Below are 25,506 nucleotides of genomic sequence, written 5' to 3' on the forward strand. Positions count from 1 at the left end.
GTAGATTCCTGATCAAGAAACCACTTTCTTTGTTCATCCCTAAGAAGAAACTCCTTATTCATTAAAGTTCTATCATGAGATTGCAGCAATTCAGTCACAACTTCAGGCTCCATGTCTAATTCTTCAAGAATTACCAAAATGTGACACAGAGACATTAAAATGTTGGGAAAATGGCACCAATAACTTTCTGGATGCAAGTTGCCACAAACCTTCAATTTGTAAAAAATGCAATATCGTGAAGCACAATAAAATGAGGTTTGCTTGTATAAGCCCTTTATCAAATCAGAATCCTCCCTCTAAGTCTGCTCAGTTATTATCATGAATGGGTATTGAATTTTCTCAATAAAATATGCTCTGTGACTTTTCTTTTTTAGCCTATTAATATGGTGGAGTTTAGTGATTGATCTTCAAATAATGAACTAGCCTAGTATCCATGGAATAAATAAATTTGGTAATGGTATATATTTCTTTTTATATATTGCTGAATTATATTTGCAAATATTTTGTTAATTTTTGCATCTATATTCATGAGGGATATTGGTCTATAGTTCCCTTTTTTTGTAATATCTCTGATTTTGGTATCAGGGTAATGATGGCCTCATAAAATGAGTTGAAATGTTGGCCTCATATTTTGTGGAAGAAATTGTCTAGATTCAATATTCATTCTTCTTTATAAATTTGGTAGAATTCTTCAGTGAAAACACATGGGCCTAGAGATTTATTTGGGGGAGTTTTAATGAGTGAATTCAATTTCCTTAATAGTTATGAAGCTACCAAAATTATTATTTCATATTAGATGAGTTGTGGAAGGTTGTGCTTTCCAAGGAATTGGTCTACTACACCAAAAGCTAAAGTTATGAGCATCAAGTTGTTTCTAGTGTTCCCTTATTATCCTTTTGACATCTACAAGGTCTTTAGTGATATCCCATTTGGTTCTATTCCTGACACTGGTAATTTGTGTCTTTTCTCTACTTCTTTGTCAATATTTGAGGTTTATTAATTTTATTGATCATTTCAAAAAGTAGGTTTTTAATTTTCCTTTTTGCTTTTCTGTTTCATTTATTTCTGCACTTACCTTTTTATTACCATTTTGCTGCTTGTTTTGGTTTATTTTGCTTTATAATATAATTATTTTTTTTTAAGAAAGAAGTAAAAGTACCTGTAATTTTGATAATTTCTTGACATGGTAAAATAATTTTACATTACAATCCAAAGGTGGTAGGGTGAGGAGGAGGGGCAGTGGAACAATCCAACAAACAAAAAAGAAATTGAGAGACACATGGTAAGAGGAGGGAAGGGTTTTAGCTGGAAGGGGTCTGGAGAGTGGGTAGGGGCACAACTAAAATGCAATTGCTTTGTTACTGAATACTCTTCATGGGAAAACAGCATCCTGACTCCTTCTCTACACCATACTGGGAGTAAAAAAAAAAAGATGCATTCAGGTGGAAATATGATTGGGGGTTGGAAGACAGAGACAAAGAAAGAATAAAAGTCAGAAATAGACACTGAGAGAGTCACCAGCAGATTGACAGCAGATATTGACTCTCCAGTAGTGGTAGAATAAAAAACTGGGGGTGTTATGGGTTAGTACAAAAGCTGTAACAACTGTTATCTCTGGAAGATTTGAGATATAAAAGCAACTTTTCTATGGTTTTGACTTGCCTGACAGATTTCTATATACACAGAATATGTACATGTCCGTGTGGGCATTTACACATATGCACACAAGTGACTGCTTTCCCTAGAAGTAAAATTCCAAAAAGAAAGCCCAAAAGGAGCAGCAACAACGGCAGCAGCTTACCTTCACAGCTGCAGACACCCCCCACTCCAATTTACCAGAGCAGGGGGGAGGAGATGACAGCTAACAGAGTAGGAAGGCATGTGTGTGCATGACTATGTGTAGGTGTATTATGGATATATGTGCATGTAAAAATCCTAGTTATAAAAACATCTGAAGGAGCTAGGGATTTGGCTGAAGGTCCAAGGTGTTTTTTGTCATGCTCAGGTTCAGGTTCAAAGTGGAATGTATGTAGATGGGAAACCCTAAGTCATCATCAGGGCAACTGTGGTAGGCAGGATCCAATGTCCCACAGTGGCAAGAGACACTAATCTTTCCTCAGGAAGAGAAGAGCTGATCCACTTGACTCCAATTTTTAAAAAATACCTAGCATTTTCTTCTAGTTCTCTCAGTTCCTAACCAACTAACCATCAAAAGGAAGAAAACACGAAGCCCAAGATATTAGCTTGTCTCTCCTAAAGGAAGGAAAAGTGGAAGAGAGAAAGCATATGTATTCTTGTGCTAACATATTGGGCACACAAACCTGGAGTTCTCCAGAAATTAGGACAGGTTTAATTATTTTATTTTATTATGAGGTATTGGGGAAGGAAATAGAAGGCCTGTAAAAAAGAGGTAAGTCTGTCACAGAACTACATGACAGTTTCATTAAACTCTAACTAAAAACACAGAGAAGTGTGATTACTATTTCCAGCCAGTTTCCCCATCACCATAGTCATGTAACAAACTAAGGTGATGTGGGTCTTGAGCCAGACTCACAGAGTCCCCTGGCCCTGGCCTCTGCACAGTGTCTCTGCATTTGATCTTTTTGATATTTTTCAGGATCATGTCATGTAGAATGACATATTGATTCTTTAGCTCTGATATGATGAGCTAAAAGCTGTTATGTTCTTTCTCATCAATACCTGTCAGGGTGCAGGAAAGTCTTCCACATGGGGATATTTAGCTATTTTGGAAACCAATTTGGCTCTTGTAACATAATATCTAGAAATCTGATCCAGATGAGATGCAGCTCTCAATATTCTTAGCTCTGCAATTGTCTTCTCCTAAATGGACACCCCGAAGTTGTTCCCATCTTCTAACACAGGAATTAGGAGTTGTACCCACATTTTTATGGTGCTTCATTTCAGGATCAGCGGCCAGATCTCATGTTTCACTGTCTCAAAACTCTCCACTAACTCCTGGTTGCTTTTTAGCATCACATTGGGCATCACAAATACCGTGGTTCCTTGGAAGGCCTCCACACTCACCCAATCTTCGCTTCTTGGAAGTGGGATCTTCCAGTCCATTGTGGCTATTGGTGAGAAGAATAGTCAGGGACCAGCAGACTCATGTCTGAGTGGATCTGAGTTAGGTTATATATGTTTAGGATTGGTCCTTTCAAAAAACTGTCAAGTTCTAACAACTTCTTTGAGAAAATGTTTTCCACCAAGTCTTCTGCCTCAATTGTGATCTGCTCTCTGAAAGAATCAACCTTTGAATGGTGGGTAGCGTCAGAGGGACTAGAGGAATCTCAGTGCTCCCTGGAGGTGGCTGCCCTCGCTTGGCTCACACACAGCTTGCTGAGTCCCACCCTCAGTTCCTTCCTCCCACTTGCTCTCCTGCTGCCTGCTGCCTGCTCACACTCTATAATTATCTTAATTACTCCCTTTACATGTATCAGTGTTCCAATTTTTACTTCAGCCATCAAATATAAAACTTGAGAAGGAAACTGAATTTGCCCACATATTTGCCATTTCCATGTTCTTCCTTCCTTCCTGATGTTCCAAGTTTCCTTCTTTTAGAGAACTTCCTTTAGCTATTCATTTAGGGCAGGTGTGCTGGCAACAAATTCTCTATTTTCCATCATTTCAGAATGTCATTATACTCCCTGTCACTCCTAACATTTTTAAGCAATTGCTTTTTTTCTTCATTTCCGATGTTCCAAATTTCTGTTATCATTTCCCCTTTGTATTAGTTTCCTAGGACTGCCATAACAAAGTACCATAAACTTGGTGGTTGGCCTACAAAAACAGAAATTTACTGTTTCACAGTTCTAGTTGCTAGATGTCCAAGATCAAGTTGTTGGTAGGGTTTGTTCCTTCTGAGGTCTGTAAGGAAACATCTATTCCATGCCTCTCTGGGTCTTCACATTGTCTTCCCTCTATCCTTGTCTTTGTGTCCAAAATTCTTCTTTGTATAAGGACAGCAGTCACACTGGATTACAGCCCACCCCAATGACCACATTTTCACTTGATTCTCTCTGTAAGAAATCTGGGGGCTTCTATATACTTTTGGGAGGGGGGGACACATCAACCCATAACATCCTCTTTTTGAAGAAATTCCTTTAAGTAATTTTTTTAGAGCAGTTCTGCTGCAATGAGTTATTTTAGTTTTGCTTCATCTGAGAAAGCTCTTATTTTACATTTATCCTTAAATAATATTTGCCCTGAATACTGAAACTTGGCTTTAAAGCTTTTTTCTTTCAGCACTTAGCACTGTGGTACCCTTACTTTCTGGAGTCCATGGTACCTAGTGAGAAATCTGCAGTCATTGAAATTATTGTTCCCTATAGACAGTGTTTTTTTTTTGTTTTCTGTTTGTTTGTTTTCTCTAAGAATTTTTTAAAGACTTTTTTCTTTATCTTTCATTTTCAGTAGTATCTGGTCATGGAGTCCTTTGTATTTACCCTATTTGGGATTCACTAAGCTTCTTCAACTGGTAAGTTTATATCTTGGCACCAAGTTTGGGAAGTTTCTGTGATTTTTTTTCAAAATTTTTTCCACACTTTGCTCTATCTCCTCTCCTGATACTCCGAAGACACAAATAATATAAATATTTTGTTACATGACATAAGGCTCTTGTCATTATTTTTTTTCCCCTCTGTTGTTCAGATTGGATAATGTATCTTCATCTTCAATTTCACTATTTCCTCTGTTATCTCTATTCTGCCAATTAATCCCTGTATATAGTGAGGTGTTTTTTTTCCCAAGTAATGTGTACCTTATATTTCCTTGCTGAAACAAATTTTCCTTTTGGTTTCAAATACCTTTTAAATTGTTTTCTGGAGCTTTGTGAAATTAACAGTTTCTTTCAAGTCTTTGCCAAATAATTCAAATATATGTGTCATCTCATCATGGGTGTGTCTTGATTTTCTTTTTCCATATGAAATGAGATTTTCCTGGTTCTTCAAATTCCAAGGATTTCTGAATTTTACCTTAGACATATTAAATGTTATACAATGAGACTCTGGGTCTTGATTAAATCCTGTGGCGAACGTTGATAGCCTTCCATGGGCTACTGTTTTAAAGTCAATTCTGATTCCAACACTTTTTGCACTATTCGGAACTGTTCCATGTGTGCACCAGTCAATATCCAGACCTGGGTGGTGGTCTCTCTGTTCAATTCTCAAAGTGTTTGGTGTACTGAATGGGATCAGATGCACACATGTGGAGTTTGAGGATGAGCCCAGAAAGTCATAAATAGCTTAGTGTATCTCCTTCCTCAGCACTTTCCTCTCCACAATGTCCCTTGTACTTCCTGGTTTCTTTGGGCTCCTCTCTGGAACTCTATTCAGAAATCTGGTGTTTCATATACTCTGCCTTGCTGGGCACTCCCAAAACTGCTCCTGCATGCAGAGCCAAGCAAAACAAGGACAGAGAAAAAAACCAACCAACCAAACAAACAAAGAAAAAAATGGATTTCCACCCATTCTTTTGGAAATACAGTTCCATAGAAGGAAAAAGAAGCCTCCTCTCCATTAGAATTTTGGCTCCTGCAGGAGCTTATTGCTTATACAGCTGCTGCTGTCACAATGGGATTGCTTAAGGGCTAGAGCAAAGGAGAATGGAAGAAAGAAAACAAAAGATATAAAATTATATACTCTCTCTGAGTGTTATGGGTTCCTTTTCACACTCCTTGAGCCAGACTAGAGGCTTTCTCTTTGAGCTCTCTTTGTTTGTGCCCCAGTGGCATATTCTGGTGCTTAAGTTTCAAACCATGAGATATCAGAAGAGAAAAAAATACTAGATTCACTGCAGCTTTGATGGTATTTTGGATTCTAATCTTCTGTTCTATTCTGCCTGTTCTATTTGCTTATGAGGGTTCTCAGTATTCATTAGGACACACAGGTAGTGTGTATATACATCTTATCCAGAACCTGAACCTCAAATATATATTTTTAGTGTAGTTTTATTTTACTAACACCAAAAAGGGAAATACATGGACAGAATAGTACTGACCAATTTCACTTCTTCAACACTGATATGTAAAATCCTACATAAGATAGCTTCTTGGGTCCATTTCTTTGCAACATTTCAAGAAGCAAAGCAAAGTAAAGCAATTCTGTATGTCATGTGTATATTATATATTAAACATACACAATAAAAGAATAGTAAGAAATATGGAAATGATATTCACCAGTTTCAGGAATTTGATTAACTCTGGGGAATGAGAAAGAGGAAAAGAATAGTATGTGGACTTATAGTCTATGTCTGCAAGTTTTTTTTCTAAAAGAGAAATAAAATCATCTACAGGTAATATAATGTATGTTTAATCATAATAATGAACTGATAGGTATATGTAATTTTGTTTCTGCTGTTTTTTCTATGTTTGAAACATCACAATGAAAAATTAAAATATTAGAAATCTGATAAAAACAATTATTTTAATCAGCACACAAAGTGACACTTATGAGCAGAAGCATTCTGGAAATAATATTCTTATACTGTTAACTGTAGTAACAATAATTCTGCAGGGAGATAATAGCAATATGGACAAAGCGATTAAAATTAAATCCTTGCTAACAGTTTTAAGTCATATTTGTAATATTATGTGATGGTAGAATTTCGTATAAAAGACATCATTTGTAATACAAAAGTGACAACAACATATATCTCCAAATACAAATGATAAACCATTTGGGGCACATATATTTGAGCTGAAACTAGTGGGCTGGGCTGGTGGATTAGATAAGAGAAGCAGCACAATGAATTAATACATTTCAAATCTAAGTGTATGTGTACTTATTAAAGGAAAATGTACATTTGCTATTAGCATAGCAACATGTTTGAGTACCTCTAATTGATTTAGGAATTATTATTCTTACAACATTCAAAAAGTCAAGTTATTTGGTAAAGTGGAAGTGATATTGTCATTTGAAAAGTGATAATGTCATTCAAAATTTCAATAATAAACATATATTATAAAAGGAATATAGATTTTACAAAATACACTCCAGCGTGGTATATTTATTTGCCAATTATTTTCATTTGTTTGATTGTGTGCTACTCTAAACTTACACATCTAAAACTGAAAAAGGATTTAATCATTCCCATTGTCATGACATTTTTCAACCTTGTTTTACTGAGGACAGCACAGTAATTTCTTAAGGCCTGACTTAATCTGGTATGCACTGAATCATTTAAATCCTTTTCAATCTTTCCTTTTAAGAAACAAAAAAGTAAGGAAAAAAAGCTATTACTAATTTGGTCCTTTATCTAAACTATGTTATTATTTTGCTAATATTATTTTTCTCCTATCTCACAGCATTCGGGTAGCAGAGTCATCTGAACATAATACACAATACGATGTGTAGAATAAATAAATTAACAAAGAATTATAAATACTTGGAAATTATTATTCTCATATTTTTTAGACTAATTTATATAAATCAGTAATCGTATAAAACTAGTTTAGTTTAAAATAATTGAGACTATTTCAAAGTACAGTATATGAGATGTCTCCCTCATTATCCAAAATGGACATTTGTAAAGTGAATCTATGCCCTGGATTTAATTTTTCTTTTTTTAGTTATCAACAATCTAGCTGAGATTAGAAGTTATCAGCATACTGAAAACCATGTAATTGAAGGAATATTATCTCTTGGCTTTACTCTGAGTCTGAGAGAAGAACATAGCTACTAGAATAATGCGATAGTAAAGAGCCTTGATAAGGTCTAGTAACCCAACCATTGAAATGCACCATGGACAGGTATCGTGTGCTTTATTTCCCTCTAGTGGATGAGTAAATGAATAAATACAAGGAAAAAAGTCAGTTGTGCTTTGATGTGCTTGCTTAAAAGCCATTTATTATATTGAGATGTCTCATGTAGAGTACTTAGAGAACTGCACTATAAAATTTGCAAACAGAAAATAAATATGTGCTTATTATCAAATAAGTGTGCCGAATCAGTAAAATGAATCGCTAGAAAATCTGCAATCAGTTATCTTTTTTCTGTATTCTGAAAGTCAGTGCTCTTGAGGCAGAAACAATGGGATAAAGTGATGCTTTTCCTCTTTCAAGTTAATATAGGAAAGTTACAGAACAAACATTAAGAAAAGGAAAATTTAAATGTCATTTTTATTTGCTTTTGAGAGAATTAATTTTTGTAGAAAATTAGTATTTACATCGCTAACAATTATTTTTGATAAGACCAACTCTAAAATCATTTGCATCACCTGAACAAATGGTCCTAACGGTCCTGGGCAGAAAAATCATTAAAAAAGTAACATATATACTTTTTAAAAGACAGATCATATGCTAAACATTTAGATAAAATATTTAATTCTGAGGCCAATATCATAAGTGATGTACCATTTTCACTCTCACCATTTTATAGATAGTACCTGAAGGAGACTGGTAAAATGTTGCTTCTAAGGTGACAGGAAATTGTAGAGCAAGGATTTAAACCCAAGTAGGCTTGCTCCAGAATTTATAATCTGTTAAGAAAGCCTCAAGGCATGTTATCTGGTAGAAGAATCTGGTATAATTTTAAATACTTACCATACCAAATGGATACCTGAATAATCTGGATTTAGTTTTAGCATAAAATGCTGACAGAAATTGTTATTGAATTAGGGTTTCATAGTACACTATTTTATTCAACTATATAATAAGATACAAAATAGAAGAAAAATGTGTTTTTAAAATTTCTAATAAAATAATTGTTTAATATACATTTTCTCAGCAATTTTGGGATATCAGTGATATAATTTGTAAAGAGTACTTTCATAAATTTTAGGCTAAGTTACATACTTTATTGTTTGAAACATTCTGGAGAAAGTTGACACAAAACGAAATAGAGAAGAAAATTGAGAGCTATTCTCAAAGATAAAATTACTTTTAACATTTGAATTAAATATAGAAAATCAAGAGAACTAAATATTCTAATTTTTCAATAGTCGGTATAAAATACCTTGTAAAATCAACTGGTGAAAACATATATTGAAATTGTTTTTTAGGATATTTTTCTATAAATGGGTTAAATATGAATCAATTACTTTAATTTTAACAGTCCCATTATCTCAAGGACAATATTTTCCATTTATTGAAGATACATTTAATTTTTTAGAAAATTAAATAAACAAGGAGGAAAAATAATTTTCTCCACAAGAGATATGAAAATACCAGTAAGTTCCCATGCTTTATTCATATATTTGGGTAACATTTTTTGAGGAGAGATTACCAAAAATATTTAAGCAATTGAAGCTTCATTGGATAAAAATTTATTATTTGTGGAAGACAACAAATTGTGGTCAATTTAATCAGGTTCCTATAATTTGCAATTTCAAAGAACACATTCATAGGTTAAATATTTCTATTATAATCACTTCTCTGCACACTGGAAACCAACCCTGATCCTAGAAATTCCATAAAATGAAATTCAACAGAAGATAAATTTGTTTTGACTGCCAACCACAAACTTATAGTTGCTGAAATGAAAGCAGTAAAAGGCAAAACTGAAGCAAACCAAGTAAAAAGTCTTCATCTGGTCACAAGTTTTATCTGATCCATTTAGAAAAACAATTGCACCATTCCTTTTGGCTTGCACTGTCATCATACATTATCCTATTAGTTTTAATTGGAAAATGAAAGGAATTAAGACAATTATTTTAGGCTTTCTTTCTAATCACTGCTTATATTCATGACTTGCTTCATTACTAATGTTGAGGTAAACATAGAAATGACTAGAAAAATAGTGTTTGTGACAGAAAAAGACTTTATATATGACAAGGATTGCTTCTGTTATCAATATAATTCTTAATACTTGTATTTATTGATATATGACCTTACTTTTGAGGACCATGTATATCTTATACAGTAGACTAGAATTCAGGTGCCTCATTTAGTTGTCTCAGCCAAAAGGTAGCCCTAAACCAACAATTTAGCTGTCAATTGCTAGTGATGGCCAACATCTGTACTGAGATAGGCTTCTAATGTCTGTACACATTGGAAGATTTGTGTATGTTTCATTTTACTATATTCACAATATTCATTGGAATTTTTCTGACTATTGTTAGGAATAATTATCAAAATATATTTACGTATCTGGAAAACAATCAGAAACTGCCACTAACTTAATATAAATAAAGAAAAACACTTTTATAAACAATTCCATATTTCCCTCATTTATTTTCAAAGAAAAGTCCAAGAAATGCCTAAGAAAGAGATATTATGTTATAACAAATTGATATTCTCTATCTCTTTAAAATAAAACCAAAAAATGAACTTCTAAAAATATTCTAATTTAAATATAAGTTAGAATAGGGCAATCTGAAATTAAAAGGTATAGAAGTAAAAAAATAAAGTCAAAAGGAAGAGAAGTAAAAAATCATTGTCAATAGTTTGGTTAATTATGCTGTAGTTTGATAAAGAATTTTATAATTTTTAGGAGTAATTAAATACATTGTTTATTCAGCATAATAAAAATTAGCATACTTGAATGAAGACATTTCCTAGATTTATGTAAAGTGGCAAATATAAGCCAGCAATTATAAATATTTGTGAATAAATTTAGCAGAAGAACAACTGAAACATTAAAACTTATTTCATCAATGTTGAACTTAAGCATCTAAAATTGCTCGAATAATATAAGTGTGGAAACATGAGCTTTTAACATTTTTCACTGAGGGCTAAAGAGCTTATTTTGTCAGAAATATTGTGGGTAGATCATAAAGGAGCCAAGTGTGGAAGTTTGGATTTTCCAAAGATGGCCACCACCATATTTCCAGAATTTTACCACTCCTGAGTCATTAGGGGTTGATAATATCTTCTTCCCTTGAAACTGGGCAGAATTTTCTAACTAGTTCAACCAAGAAAGTGTAGCAGAAATGATTCCATGTGATTCTGAAGCAATGTCACAAAAAAGATATATCCTTCTGCCTTCCTGTGATTGTAACCAAGCCACCCGATTTTGCAGAAACCCAAGTAGCCTGCAGAGACACCTTGGAGAACAGCGGAAGTGCCTTGCTGAGCATCGTGCCCATAGCAGGCAGCACTTGGCGGCCATGCCAATGATCAATCCTGAAAGTGAGTTCTTTGGTACCCAAGTGAGGCATACAGTTGAACTCTTGAGAGAGATGAGCAGTTTCCACCAGACCCATGTTTAAATTAATGAATAAGTTTTTCAGAACTAACTTACTAAAGTAGTTTATTTTTTTAAGGAAGATTTCTGACTTGTGTAATGAAACTTCCCAAGTGGGCTTGTTAATGTTTCTTTACTAAATGAATGGTTGTCTCTTATTTTTTAATGTAAAAATTTTCATTTGAGTTTCTTAAGACTTAGGCCATGTGTGATAGACTTTTATTGTTTTGTTTTTGTCCCCTGGTCCCCCACAAAGGTTTTGGTAAAGATCCAGTGAGATGGTTGAACTCCCATGATGTTTCCTCCATTTCTTAACTTATTAAAATTTGTCTTACATAAAAGTGAAAACTAGGGCTTCCCTGGTGGCACAGTGGTAGAGAATCTGACTGCCAGTGCAGGGCACATGGGCTCGAGCCCTGGTCTGGGGAGATCCCACATGCCGTGGAGCAGCTAAGCCTGTGCACCACAACTACTGAGCCTGAGCTCTAGAGCCCGTGATCCACAGCTACTGAAGCCCATGTGCCACAACTTCTGAAGCCCACGCGCCTATAGCCCATGCTCCGCAACAAGAGAGGCCACCGCAAGAAGCCTGTGCACCGCAATGAAGAATAGCCCCCACTCACTGCAACTAGAGAAAGCCCACCCACAGCAACGAAGACCCAACACAGCCCAAAATAAATAAATTAATTAATTTTTTTAAAAAGTGAAAACTAGTCATTTCAGGGAACTGCTTAATATATGATTGGTTGTAGGAATAATCCATTTCTCTTGGGTCATTCTCCTTCTCTATCTATTCTAATTTTTCCAGATACACAGAAGCTACAGCTGGTGGCTTGACGGCACACCTTGTAATAGTTTAGTCATATGTGTTCTTGCACTGTGGTAATCTGTTGGAACGTAGAAATAAATATTGGAAACTATTTTCACTCAAACTCTCTGTCTCTGTCTCTCTCAAACTCTCTGTCTCTGTCTCTGTGTCTCTCTGTCTGTCTCTCTCTGTCTTCTGTCTCTCTCTCCAATCAAGACCCTTAGCAAACCCAGAGGTAATCTTAAGGCTTGCTTGTCCACATAAACAGATAAAGCTAGTCTGAAGTAATTAAAGCACTGTTTTAACTTCATCTAGTGCTATTTATCTATTTACTTATATTTTAAGACAAATAATGTGACAGATACCTTGAAAAGTACTTTATATACTTATACTATTTAATGTAAAACATATGCATCAATTCCAAATGTCAGAATAATAAAACCAGTAATTATGAATACACACAAAATCACCAACTTCAAGTAACCCTCCTACCCAACTTCTTAAGATACTCCTGCAATTGAATTTTTGCTTCTGGGACCACATGTTAGAATGTCAAAATATTATAACAAGGGTCCCTCAAGAACTGTGTAGCTCAACTGAACGAGCTTAGGAAATTCATACAGCATTTGTATCAGCATAAAGCATCTGGAACCCTTGCTAATCTGAGTTCTACCAGACTCCACTGAGGGTCACTTATCTCTACTCAGGCTTTTCTTAATAAGATTTAAAATGATAACTTGAGCTGCCAACTATCCAGAAATCATATTACAATTCAAAAATTAAGAATATGTGATTATAATAATAGGAAGCTTCAGAAAACATGCAATTGAATTTAGCACTCAGGTGAAGAATATAAATGATTTTCCTTTATTATCTTAAATGGGTATATTTGGCTCACATTAGATTATTAGTTCTACCTTAATAGATAAAAATTACATTAAATCTGGAACTTATTCATTTATTCAACCAATAGTTGTTAAGAAGCTAATATGTGTCAGGTATTCAGAGAATCTAAAATTGAAATTAGTTTAAAAATGTATAAATAAATACATTAAAACAGAAAAAGATCCCTGCTTTCACATAAGTTACATTCCAGTGGAGGATGAGAATAGTGATAAAATGTAAAGTAAAAACTGTAGAATGTATGTTGGATGGTGTGAAATGACATTTTTGGTTTCTGCATTCTCCCCCTTTGTTTTTTTTTTGTTGTTGTTGTTCTTCTCTTTCTATGTTTTGAGTTTTCTAGAATTTCTTTTTAAATTTAGAAGTCACTTTGCAGTTATTTTGTGGTGGTCACCATAGTGGTTGTTCAGCATGTATATCTCCATTTTTCCAGCCAGATATTCTTAAATTTAAATATTATAACTTTCAGTTCTAAAATGTGCACTCAGTTCTCTTTTGTTTTTTGTGTTCCTCTACTGAAATTTCTTGTCTTTTCATTCCTCATTGTGTTTTTTTTTTTACCTCATTAAGCGTAAGTTTAGTAGCTGCTTTCTGATAATTTCAACATCAAGTCATCTTACATTGGCCTCTGTTGATATTATATTTCCTTCAGAATGGGTCATTTTTTTCTCTTGTATGCCTATTGATTTTATGTTGTAACACTGACATTGTCAATATTATGTAATGGAGAATCAGCATTCTGTTACATTCTTGTGAAGATTGTCACATTTTTATTTAAGCAAGCCATTAACCTGGTTATATTCAAACTGTTTTCAAGGCAAAATCTGTTTTATGTTGGTGGTGATGGTGGAGGGGCAACTCATTAATCCCTTTATACTCAGTGCTTTGAGTCTGTCTGCACATGCTTGGCTTGTGGTCAGCCAGAGACAGGTAAAGTTAATATACAGAATTTGGGACTACCATAGTTTAGGGGTTTTGTTTGTTGTTTGTTTTTGATCAGTAACCCCTCTCACTCTGCATGGGCCAAGGAGTCCCCAAAATTTTCTCTCACTCTTTTCAGGACAGAAAGATGATGGACTTTTTCTCTCTTGGGTCATTAGCCACCATTAGTCACTCACCAAACCTTTCCCCCGAGATTCAACTGCCATCCAAAATGTGTCTACTTTGTTTTGTTCTCCAAATCCCTCTGGTAGTTTTTGTTTGTGTGTGTCCAGGGTTTATATTTATGAGAAAATAATTTTGTTAAAATTTTACAAAGCCATCCTAGCAGCAGAAACAGTACTTGACATTTGGTAGACTTTTTCTTTTAAGAAAGACTAAAATGAAAAGCCCTGGAATAATCCTGGTCATTTCCATGTTACTGTAGTATCACTGAACCTCTGACAGTACATGGAAAATTATGTTGTGCATAAGGAGAAAAAACATCTCTCGACCAGACATAATTCTACAACTTGTTCTTTTGAAGTTTTAATGAGGAAATTATCTTGCACTTATAAGAGAAAGTGGCTTTCCGATCCAGGTATACATAGAGACCTGCTTTGGGGCTTTTAGTTAATCCTGGAGAGTAAATCAATGTGAATACAGTCTTGATCTCATTATGTAGAAAGGAGTCAGATAATTGATTTAACTTTTTTCTTTGCTTACTTTGACAATCATAGCCATTTCAATGATTACTAACTATGCTAATAAAAAAAATACTAAAAAAATCACTCCTCAATTTCTTCCCCCCAAAGGAAAATATGTATTGCATGTTCTAAGACAAATTATTCCCTATTTCAACAAAACTCAGTAAACATTATTACAACAGTGTCATTTCAACTGTGAATTCTTAGTCCTGCTTCCCTGGTAGCTATTGTATCTGCTCAGTAAGAATTCTGTTATGAAACACAACTGTTGCATACTGTGCAAGATGGAAATATGCAAAGGGTAAATGAAAATTACTGTCCTGTTTAATGTATTTTTAATACTCTGCTACTAATTCCAGTGCTCTAACTAGAAAAGCCAATTGCAACAAATCCTTAAGAACTACAATCTGTGGTGCAGTTAGTAGGGAGGAAAAGCTGACTAGTGAAAAACTCTGATGAAAAGAAATAATCGATTTATACCTGAAACCATCAGACAGGTTTCATAATTGAGCTGCCACTGTAATTTGTTTTGCAACTCCAGATAACTAATGCATATAGCATCTCCCGCATACAGATGCAATAGACACAAATAACCTTAAGAACATAGAAGATAATTATGTGGAAAAATTAACATAATTAAGAAGTGATGAATTTTGAGTGTTTATTGCCTTTGTTCATTGTATAATGTATTTAATTGCAGGTTTATATAAGTTTTTTGTAAATAATGACTGTATTTAAGAAGCAACTCATAAAATTTCTTTGATTTAACAATTGGCTCTTGCAAGGTGGTATGAGCTGGCTCCAACAAATCACTCCAGCCCTCTCAAACCATGCCATTCCCTACTCAGCAGTGCTTCCTCCCTTTCTGGCTGGCCATCTCGGTAGTTCCTTGTGAAGGTGACATTGTGTTTTCATGAACCTTCTGCGTCAGAATCACTTGGTGAGCATAGCCACATTCAACAAATACTGGTTGAACAGACTGGTTTTGACATTTGACAGAATAGTTTCCTAATTCCAGATCTACATGTTTTGGGAATATGCTCAATGACTTCATCTGAAAATGAGGGACACTGTGACGATTCTATGAAATAATGCCTGTAAGGGGGTGGGCACAAGAGAAGTGCTTAATAAACAAGTTTTCTGTGCCCCTTCACTCCTTGCTGGGACAAACTCTCTGATCATGGTACCCTTTTACTGGCCATGGCAGTGCCTCATCCAGACATTCCTGCTTCAAAATCTTTCCTCCTACCTTGTGGAGTCCAAATGCCAATGCCTGTCATTCTTTGTTAGGACATAGAAATTATCTTAGCCAGCCTCCACTTAACCATCTCTTCGCCAGCACTCGGAAGAGTACTGATGCCTATGGACCTGGCCTATTCCTATTCAGTGCTGTGGCTGGACTCACATTTATCTCCTCACTGGGTTGTGGGCACACCAAGAGTTAATCAGGTGTGTCACCAAAATGTTCATGCCACTTTTAATTGTAGCTGTGTGATTCATTAAAAATTAGGTTAACTGATAGTTCAAGAGGAGAAAAAAGGCGAAATGCTTTGGAAACATTTGAGTTTTAAAAGTGGAATTAGGTATGGATGAGAAAACAGTGAAGAACTGAGGAAAACACAAAAATCTCTAAAGATCCTGCTCTTGGATTTGTTCAAAAACCTGTCACTTCACTTTAAAGAAACTGAAATTAGTAGTGGTAGAAAGTGCATTATGGTGAAAAGGCCTAGTTCCTACAACCAACAACCAACCAATGGACGAGTATATGTTTATGTTTTAAGTTTAAATAAATTATTAAATTGTGCTTGTGTACTTCATTTTTTATAATTCTCTTCTTTAACTGATTTTTTTTTTTTCGCAGTACGCGAGCCTCTCACTGCTGTGGCCTCTCCCGTTGCGGAACACAGGCTCCGGACACGCAGGCTCAGGGGCCATGGCTCACGGGACCAGCCGCTCCGCGGCATGTGGGATCCTCCCAAACTGGGGCAGGAACCCGTGTCCCCTGCATCGGCAGGTGGACCCCCAACCACTGCGCCACCAGGGAAGCCCCTAACTGAGTTTTTCCATTAACCAACCCACTACATATTCCAGTTGCATAGTTAAGAGGATAGATATGTACCAGAGCAGACAATTAACAAACAATAATAACAATAAATGAATAAATAAACAAATAAATAAAATTTAAAAATTCACTTGCCTAGTTGCAGTAGCCACATATTAATTGCTTAATATTCACATGTGGCCACTGGTGGAAATGTTTTCGACAGTGCAGATTTCAGTCCTAAGAGAGGCCTATAGGTATAACTTGTGAGTTTTTCCTTATTGAACTTGGGAAAAACGTGTTTTCACTAAAGGCATATGAACTAACTTATTTTTACTGTGGCAAAACACATATTCACCATTAGAGTGAAAATTCACCATTTTAACCAATTTAAAAATGCCATTCAGTGGCATTTGGTACATTCTTTCTTTTTTTTTTTTTAATGCTAGAAAAGTAACCAAAATCTTTCATGATAGAGAATTATAAGAATAAATTTTTAAACATCTGTTCCCTGCTTCCCTCTTTAGATGCTGGGTATTCAGTAACTGTTCGTGCAGCTAACTCTTAATCAAAAAAGTAATGAAAAATATATACCAACAAAAAAATTCCTTCAAACATACTTTGCCCTATCAGCAAATTGCTCAGGTCAGAAAAATATTTTTACTTCAGAGGGTAAAATGCAATGTATAATATCATTTTTGATTCTACTTGATATTTGGGGTTTTTTAGACATGTCAATTTTAGTTTCAGCATTGTTGGCTGACATCCTCACTAGCTGCTGCTGGTTCTATTCTTGAATTGGTATCTCTAGGAGTTGTCTGTGTGTTCCCTATGGATGGAAAATATGCCCATGCTTTGCAAAAAAATCAATTACCTTTTTTTTTTTTTTTGTATTCTCTCATTTATGTCGGCAGCTAGAATCTTATTTAAAAGTCTACAGTAAAATAGCTTAAAACTATCTTAACAAATAGTTATTGAGAACTTCTAAAATATATTTTATGGTTTGGGGAATGTAATCATTTTGCTTTGAACTGACACTAGACTGAGACTATTTTAAAATTCGTATAGCTTTTATTTGTTTTATTTATAATCCATCGTTTTATTTATAATTTGTTTTATTTATAATCCATCGTCTTGACAAAATAGATATCCTACAAATTGGAGTGAAGCCTGAAGGTATAGTAAACCATAAAAGATATTCCAGAATAGAAGTGTCAACTGCACTAATCAACAAGATAAATGAGCAAGCCTACAGGGGATGATTAAAATAAATTGTATTGAAATCCACTTGGGAAAAAGAGACTACACTTGTGTTCTATCTCCTCAGTTTTTGTCAGCTATGGGGAAGCCAAATCTTGAGAGCATTTTCCAGAAATTACATTTTAGAGACAAAGATGTTTTACTTATTGGACGATAAAACATTCCATAGAGCAGTGAATGATTGATGGAAAATGTAATCAACAAATGCTATTGAAGAAGCAAAGAAAACTGATCTTTTAAAAGGGGTTTTCTCCATCTATCCTCTCAGCAAAAGAGAATAACACTTGGGATTGAAAATTCAGCCATATTGCCAAGTAAGAGTGGCAAAGTCATAAAGTGTGTATAAGTGCCTTAGTTTTCACAATTTATTTTCAAATCAAATAATTTCTATGGGAAGTAATATTTTTATTACTTAAAATTCTTTCCTTAAAAGGCTAGTTCTTGTGCATATGAAGTCTTTCATTGTATCAAGACTATGTTTTAACCACCTGTTTTACAATACAATTGTATCCACTCATTCTGTTTATACTTATGGAAACACTAGGATAATGAAAGTTATTAAACTGACAAATACCAGTTATCAGAGTGAATATTAAGACTATCAAAGAAACACATTTTTATTATCGGTGCTGAACCAATGAAGAATAAATTTTGAAGAGCTACTTTTAAAAAATTCCCTAGAAATGTGAACCTGTGGGACCTAACTGCCCAGAGTGCAGGAGGTTTTCCTTTTGCTTTTACCAGGCAAAACCAAGTTTCATCATAAGGCACAGGTTCAGCTTTCCCTTTAGTTTATCTTACCATTAGATAGTCTTAGCGACTATACTGCTAGAGGGTTATAAGTAAATTGAACAAAAAAGTGTAGAAAATGTCACACTTTTCATATCTCTTTAGTCATTCCCCCTTTTTACCCAGTTTCAACTGATCAGTTTTATCCTACTTTTCAAGACAAAACTTATGATGAATACGTAGGGTGAGCAATAACATAACTGACATTTTATTTACCTCATTGCTTATAAGAATTTTTCCTACATTAAAAAATATTCTGGGAGGGGGAAAATGGCAGAAGGGTAAGACGTGGAGATGACCTTCCTCCACACAGATACACCAGAAATACATCTACACATGGAGCAACTCCTACAGAACACCCACTGAATGCTGGCATAAGACCTCAGACCTCCCAAAAGGCAAGAAACTCCCCCACGTAGCTGGGTAGGGAAAAAGAAAAAAGAATAAACAGAGACAAAAGAATAGGGACGGGACCTGCACCAGTGGGAGGGAGCTGTGAAGGAGGAAAGGTTTCCACACACTAGGAAGCCCCTTCGCGGGCAGACACTCTGGGTGGTGGAGGGGGAAGCTTCGAAGCCGCGGAGGAGAGCGCAACAACAGGGGTGTGGAGGGCAAAGCGGAGAGATTTCCGCCCAGAGGATCGGTGCCGACCGGTACTCACCAGGCCGAGAGGCTTCTCTGCTCACCCGCCAGGGCGGGCGGTGCTGGGAGCTGAGGCTCGGGCTTCGGTCAGAGCGCAGGGGGAGGACTGGGGTTGGCGGTGTGAACACACCCTGCAGGGGGTTAGTGCACCACGGCTAGCCGGCAGGGAGTCTGGGGAAAAGTTTGGACCTGCCAAACAGGCAAGAAACTTTTTCTTCCCTCTTTGTTTCCTGGTGTGCGAGGAGAGGAGATTAAGAGCACTGCTTAAAGGACCTCCAGAGACGGGCACAAACCACGGCTAAAAGCGTGGATCCCAGAGACAGGCATGAGACGCTAAGGCTGCTGCTGCCGCCACCAAGAAGCCTGTGTGCGAGCACAGGTCACTATCCACACCCCCCTTCCGGGGAGCCTGTGCAGCCCGCCAGTGCCAGGGTCCCGGGATCCAGGGACAACTCCCCTGGAAGAACGCACGGCGCGCCTCAGGCTGGTGCAACGTCACGCCAGCCTCTGCCGCCGCAGGCTCTTCCTGCACTCTGCGCCCCACCCTCCCCCGGGCCTGAGTGAGCCAGAGGCCCCGAATCAACGGTTTCTTTAACCCCATCCTGTCTGAGCGAAGAACAGACGCCGGCCGGCGACCTACACGCAGAGGCGGGGCCAAATCCAAAGCTGAGCCCCTGGGAGCTGTGCAAACAAAGAAGAGAAAGGGAAACCTCTCCCAGAAGCCTCAGAAGCAGCGGATTAAAGCTCCACCATCAACTTGATGTACCCTGCATCTGTGGAACACATGAATAGACAACGAATCATCCCAAATGGAGGAGGTGGACTTTGAGAGCAATATTTATTATTTTTTCCCCTTTTCCTCTTTTTTTGAGTGAGTATATGTACGCTTCTGTGTGAGATTTTGTCTGTATAGCTTTGCTTCCACCATTAGTCCTAGGGTTCTATCCGTCCGTTTTTTTTTTTAATAATTATTTTAATAACTTGATTTTATTTTATCTTACCTTATTTTATTTTAACCTCTTTTCTTTCCTTCTTTCTATTTTCTTTCTTTCTTTTTTCCTTCCTTCCTTTCTAGTTTTTCTCCCTTTTATTCTGAGCTGTGTGGATGAAAGGCTCTTGGTGCTGCAGCCAGGAGTCACTGCTGTGCCTCTGAGGTGGGAGAGCCAACTTCAGGACACTGGTCCACAAGAGACCTCGCAGCTCCACATAATATCAAACACCAAAAATCTCCCAGAGATTTTCTCAACACCAGCATCCAGCTTCACTCAACGATCAGCAAGCTACAGTGCTGGACACCCGATGCCAAACAACTAGCAACACAGGAACACAGCCCCACCCATTAGCAGAGAAGCTGCCTAAAATCATAATAAGTCCACAGACAGCCCAAAACACACCACCAGACGTGGACCTGCCCACCAGAAAGACAAGATCCAGCCTCATCCACCAGAACACAGGCACTAGTTCCCTCCACCAGGAAGCCTACACAACACACTGAACCAACTTTAGCCACTGGGACAGTCACCAAAAACAATGGGAACTACGAACATGCAGCCTGCAAAAAGGAGACCCCAAACACAGTAAGATAAGCAAAATGAAAAGACACAAAAACACATAGCAAATGAAGGAGCAAGATAAAAACCCACCAGATGTAACAAATGAAGAGGAAATAGGCAGTCTACCTGAAAAAGAATTCAGAATAATGATAGTAAACATGATCCAAAATCTTGGAAACAGAATAGACAAAATGCAAGAAACATTTAACAAGGACCTAGAAGAACTAAACATGAAATAAGCAATGATGAACAACACAATAAATGAAATTAAAAATACTCTAGATGGGTTCAATAGCAGAATAACTGAGGCAGAAGAACGGATAAGTGACCTGGAAGATAAAATAGTGGAAATAACTACTGCAGAGCAGAATAAAGAAAAAAGTATGAAAAGAACTGAGGACAGTCTCAGAGACTTCTGGGACAACATTAAATGCACCAACATTCGAATTATAGGGGTTCCAGAAGAAGAAGAGAAAAAGAAAGGGACTGAGAAAATATTTGAAGAGATTATAGTTGAAAACTTCCCTAATATGGGAAAGGAAATAGTTAATCAAGTCCAGGAAGCACAGAGAGTCCCATACAGGATAAATCCAAGGAGAAACATGCCAAGACACATATTCATCAAACTGTCAAAAATTAAATACAAAGAAAGCATATTAAAAGCAGCAAGGGAAAAACAACAAATAACACACAAGGGAATCCCCATAAGGTTAACAGCTGATCTTTCAGCAGAAACTCTGCAAGCAGAAGGGACTGGCAGAACATATTTAAAGTGATGAAGGAGAAAAACCTGCAACCAAGATTACTCTACCCAGCAAGGATCTCATTCAGATTTGATGTAGAAATTAAAACCTTTACAGACAAGCAAAAGCTGAGAGAGTTCAGCACCACCAAACCAGCTTTACAACAAATGCTAAAGGAACTTCTCTAGGCAAGAAGCACAAGAGAAGGAAAAGACCTACAATAACAAACCCAAAACAATTAAGAAAATGGGAATAGGAACATACATATCGATAATTACCTTAAATGTAAATGGATTAAATGCTCCCACCAAAAGACACAAACAGGCTGAATGGATACAAAAGCAAGACCCATATATATGCTGTCTACAAGAGACACACTTCAGACCTAGAGACACATACAGACTGAAAGTAAGAAGATGCAAAAAGATATTCCATGCAAATGGAAACCAAAAGAAAGCTGGAGTAGCAATACTCATATCAGACAAAATAGACTTTAAAATAAAGACTATTAGAAGAGACAAAGATGGACACTACATAATGATCAAGGGATCGATCCAAGAAGAAGATAAAACAATTGTAAATATTTATGCACCCAACATAGGAGAACCTCAATACATAAGGCAAATACTAACAGCCGTAAAAGGCGAAATCGACAGTAACACATTCATAGTAGGAGACTTTAATACCCCACTTTCAACAATGGACAGATCATCCAAAATGAAAATAAATAAGGAAACACAGGCTTTAAATGACATATTAAACAAGATAGACTTAATTAATATTTATAGGACATTCCATCCAAAAACAACAGAATACACATTTTTCTCAAGTGCTCATGGAACATTCTCCAGAATAGATCATATCTTGGGTCATGAATCAATCCTTGGTAAATTTAAAAAAATTGAAATTGTATCAAGTATCTTTTCCAACCACAACGCTATGAGACTAGATATCAATTACAGGAAAAGACCTGTAAAAAATACAAACACATGGAGGCTAAACAATACACTACTTAATAACGAAGTGATCACTGAAGAAATCAAAGGGAAATTAAAGAATACCTAGAAACAAATGACAATGGAGACACGATGACCCAAAATCTATGGGATGCAGCAAAAACAGTTCTAAGAGGGAAGTTTTTAGCAACACAATCCTACCTTAAGAAACAGGAAACATCTTGAATAAACAACCTAACCTTGCACCTAAAGCAATTAGAGAAAGAAGAACAAAAAAAACCCAAAGTTAGCAGAAGGAAAGAAATCATAAAGATCATATCAGAAAAAAATGAAAAAGAAATGAAGGAAATGATAGAAGAGATCAATAAAACTAAAAGCTGTTTCTTTGAGAAGATAAACAAAATTGATAAACCATTAGCCAGACTCATCAAGAAAAAAAAGGAGAAGACTGAAATCAATAGAATTAGAAATGAAAAGGAGAATTAACAACTGACTGCAGAAATACAAAAGATCATGAGAGATTACTACAAGCAACTCTATGCCAATAAAATGGACAACCTGGAAGAAATGGACAAATTCTTAGAATTGCACAACCTGCCAAGACTGAATCAGGAAGAAATAGAAAATATGAACAGACCAATCACAAGCACTGAAACTGAAACTGTGATTAAAAATCTTCCAACAAACAAAAGCCCAGGACCAGAGGGCTTCACAGGCGAATTCTATCAGACATTTAGAGAAGAGCTAACACCTATCCTTCTCAAACTCTTCCAAAATATAGCAGAGGGAGGAACACTCCCAAACTCATTCTACGAGGCCACCATCACCCTGATACCAAAACCACACAAGGATGTCACAAAGAAAGAAAACTACAGGCCAATATCACTGATGAACATAGATGCAAAACTCCTCAACAAAATACTAGCAAACAGAATCCAACAGCACATTAAAAGGATCATACACAATGATCAAGTGGGGTTTATTCCAGGAATGCAAGGATTCTTCAATATATGCAAATCAATCAACGTGATACACCATATTAACAAATTGAAGGAGAAAAACCATATGATCATCTCAATAGATGCAGAGAAAGCTTTCAACAAAATTCAACTCCCATTTATGAAAAAAACCCTGCAGAAAGTAGTCATAGAGGGAACTTTCCTCAACATAATAAAGGCCATATATGACAAACCCACATCCAACATAGTCCTCAATGGTGAAAAACTGAAATCATTTCTAGATGCTTTCAGGAACAAGACAAGATCAGGAACAAGACAAGGCTGCCCACTCTCACCACTCTTATTCAACATAGTTTTATAAGTTTTAGCCACAGCAATCAGAGAAGAAAAAGAAATAAAAGGAATCCAAATCAGATAAGAAGGAGTAAAGTTGTCACTGTTTGCAGATGACATGATACTATACATAGAGAATCCTAAAGATGCTACCAGAAAACTCCTAGAGCTAATCAATGAATTTGGTAAAGTAGCAGGATACAAAATTAATGCACAGAAATCTCTGGTATTCCTATACACTAATGATGAAAAATCTGAAAGTGAAATCAAGAAAACAGTCCCATTTACCATTGCAACAAAAAGAATAAAATATCTAGGAATAAACCTACCTAAGGAGACAAAAGACCTGTATGCAGAAAATTATAAGACACTGATGAAAGAAATTAAAGATGATACAAGTAGATGGAGAGATATACCATGTTCTTGGATTGGAAGAATCAACATTGTTAAAATGACTCTACTACCCGAAGCAATCTACAGATTCAATGCAATCCCTATCAAACAACCACTGGCATTTTTCACAGAACTAGAACAAAAAATTTCACAATTTGTATGGAAACACAAACGACCCCGAATAGCCAAAGTAATTTTGAGAACTAAAAACAGAGTTGGAGGAATCAGGCTCCCTGACTTCCGACTATACTACAGAGCTACAGTAATCAAGATAGTATGGTACTGGCACAAAAACAGAGATATAGATCAGTGGAACAGGATAGAAAACCCAGAGATCAACCCACGCACATATGGTCACTGTATCTTTGATAAAGGAGGCAGGAATGTACAGTAGAGAAAGGACAGCTTCTTTAAAAAGTGGTGCTGGGAAAACTGGACAGGTACATATAAAAGTATGAGATTAAAAACATTCCTTAACACCATACAGAAAAATAAGCTCAAAATGGATTAAAGACCTAAATATAAGGCCAGAAACTATCAAACTCTTAGAGGAAAACATAGGCAGGACACTCTATGACATAAATCACAGCAAGATCCTTTTTCACCCACCTCCTAGAGAAGTGGAAATAAAAACAAAAATTAAAAAATGGGACCTAATGAAAGTTAAAAGCTTTTGCATAGCAAAGGAAACCATAAACAAGACCAAAAGACAACCCTTAGAATGGGAGAAAATATTTGCAAATGAAGCAACTGACAAAGGATTAATCTCCAAAATTTACAACCAGCTCATGCAGCTCAATAACAAAAAAAAACCAACCCAATCTGAAAATGGGCAGAAGACCTAAACAGACATTTCTCCAAAGAAGATATACAGACTGCCAACAAACACATGAAAGAATGCTCAACATCATTAATCATTAGAAAAATGCAAATCCAAACTACAATGAGATATCATCTCACACCAGTCAGAATGGCCATCATCAAAAAACCTAGAAACAATAAATGCTGGAGAGGGTGTGGAGAAAAGGGAACACTTTAGCACTGCTGGTGGGAATGTGAATTGGTACAGCCACTATGGAGAATAGTATGGTGGTTCCTTAAAAAACTACAAATAGAACTACCATATGACCCAGCAATCCCACTACTGGGCATATACGCTGAGAAAACCATAATTCAAAAACAGTCATGTACCAAAATGTTCATTGCAGCTCTATTTACAATAGCCCGGAGATGGAAAGAACCTAAGTGTCCATCATCGGATGAATGGATAAAGAAGATGTGGCACATATATACAGTGGAATATTAGCCATAAAAAGAAACGAAATTGAGTTATTTGTAGTGAGGTGGATGGACCTAGAGTCTG

General features: G+C 36.2%; 1 pseudogene; it reads right to left on the minus strand.

Annotated features, from left to right (window-relative positions):
- Positions 1–2,479: 2,479 nt before the first annotated feature.
- LOC132527078 (proteasome activator complex subunit 3-like) overlaps positions 2,480–25,506 on the minus strand; it is a 51,773-nt pseudogene continuing 28,746 nt past the window's right edge.

The sequence above is a fragment of the Lagenorhynchus albirostris genome, chromosome 1, assembly GCF_949774975.1.
Source record: "Lagenorhynchus albirostris chromosome 1, mLagAlb1.1, whole genome shotgun sequence".
NCBI classification, from domain to species: Eukaryota; Metazoa; Chordata; class Mammalia; order Artiodactyla; family Delphinidae; genus Lagenorhynchus; species Lagenorhynchus albirostris.